The sequence below is a fragment of the Carassius carassius genome, chromosome 31, assembly GCF_963082965.1.
Source record: "Carassius carassius chromosome 31, fCarCar2.1, whole genome shotgun sequence".
NCBI classification, from domain to species: Eukaryota; Metazoa; Chordata; class Actinopteri; order Cypriniformes; family Cyprinidae; genus Carassius; species Carassius carassius.
This window is the reverse complement of record NC_081785.1, coordinates 30,980,307-30,981,987: the sequence shown is the minus strand read 5'-3', so window position 1 is coordinate 30,981,987 and position 1,681 is coordinate 30,980,307. Positions and strand designations below refer to the sequence as shown.

At 43.4% G+C, this 1,681-nt stretch overlaps 1 protein-coding gene across 1 annotated transcript in view; it reads right to left on the bottom strand.

The window, feature by feature from the left end:
- Nucleotides 1–669, bottom strand: part of LOC132111864 (heterogeneous nuclear ribonucleoprotein R-like) — a 12,860-nt gene extending 12,191 nt beyond the window's left edge. Inside the window, exon 1 of the mRNA XM_059519503.1 lies at nucleotides 544–669. The gene's annotated coding sequence lies outside the window, so the exon portion shown is untranslated. The remainder of the gene's footprint in view (nucleotides 1–543) is intronic.
- Between the last annotated feature and the right edge of the window lie 1,012 nt (nucleotides 670–1,681).

Genomic DNA, 1,681 nt, shown 5'->3' with positions numbered 1-1,681 from the left:
TATACACACACACACACACACACACACACACACACAATCACTCACTTATCACACACACACATAAAGCACGTGCACAAACATTCACATGCACACAACACACTCAAGCACACTGATAAACGGCGTACACACACACTCACTAATCACACACTCTCTCTCATCTCTCATCACTCACTCTCACACACACACACACACACACACACGCTCGTGTCGGAGATCCGCCCCCCTCGAGCATGAGGCTAGCAGCAGCAATGCTAACGCGCGTGTCTGTGTGTGTATTAGCGCCTGTAACGGGTCGTTATCGATCCGTAGCTCACACGTGACACCCGTTACCCGCCACACACTCCGCTGCTCGCGGAATAAACCCGTTATAACGCGCCAAACCGGGAGATGGAGATTCCCGCGCCGCGCGGCCTACAGCTGCAGACAGACACAGTTCAAACAGACAAACCCGCCAAAAGCAGCGCGCCGCGCTCTCTCTGCGCGGTTTTGAAGCGCGGGAATAGAGAGAGCGCTGCGGAACGCTGCATGAGCGGCAGAACTCACCGAGACACGTTAAACCTCTTCAGATCGAGCCACGAGACACAGAGACACGGTCCCGTCGCTCAAACAACAGCGCCACTTCCTCGCGCAGCGGACCGGCTGCGTCACGGCGCACGCCACGCCTGAGCGCGCACGCACAGGGCGGGGCGGGGCATCCGCGTGCACGACCGCCACGGTGTCCGCTGATTAAAGGATTAATATTTATGGTTTAGTTTTTTTATTTTATGGTTTTTATTTAAATTATAATTTTCAATTGACTATTTATTCATGATAATGTGACATTGAAAGTTTTTAAATACTTTTAACAACGTAAAATGTTTGCTCCTTAAATTAATGTTTTATGTGTGAGAAAAGGGCAAAATTCAGTCAAGATTACTCTGGTAAAATCTAATATTTTTGTGTATTGTTATTACTGTTGTTGTGCAATTCCACAGGAGCAAGCGGTATATTGAACAGCGATATTAACATTAATCCTGTCATTTAAGAAAAAGTTTTCAATGCGGTTTTGTTTCAGTTCGTTCCAAAAACACACGATTATTTAGTGTATATGGTATTTATTTTCCTAATAAAGTAAATAGTTGCAGAATATATATTTAATGTCTCTTTGAAGAGGAGCCGCTGTGAGCGCGCGCGGGTCACGTGGGTCCCGATGACGTCAGGTTGTTTTGTTTTTGTTCTGCTGTCAGTCAAAGGCTGCTCATATCTTATCATATGCAGAGTTATAAACATATTCGTTTCGATGCGTTTTATAATGATTATAAATAAGTCGACTGACTCCAGGTCAGAAGGTTAACGTCAGGGTCAAAAATTGTTTTGTTCATAACGGAATATCAGTGATTATAAACCTATAGATCTGTTTCTCTTCTGTTCAGAAGAAATATGACAGAAACACGCGTCTGATTAGCTTAAAGCACTCTCACTCTGCACATTGAGTTTCTCTGCAATATGAAATAAGCACTTTCAATAATCTATATTAATTATGCAGACATCAATTGTATGTCCCAATGATCACAGTCCTACTACTGATGACCTTATAAATCATAAAAGCACATATTTTCTAAGAGTATAGCCAGCATGTTTAGTTTTTTGCTAATAGCTTAAATTTACCTGAAGGATCCTGCTCTGACTCAAAAGCTGAATT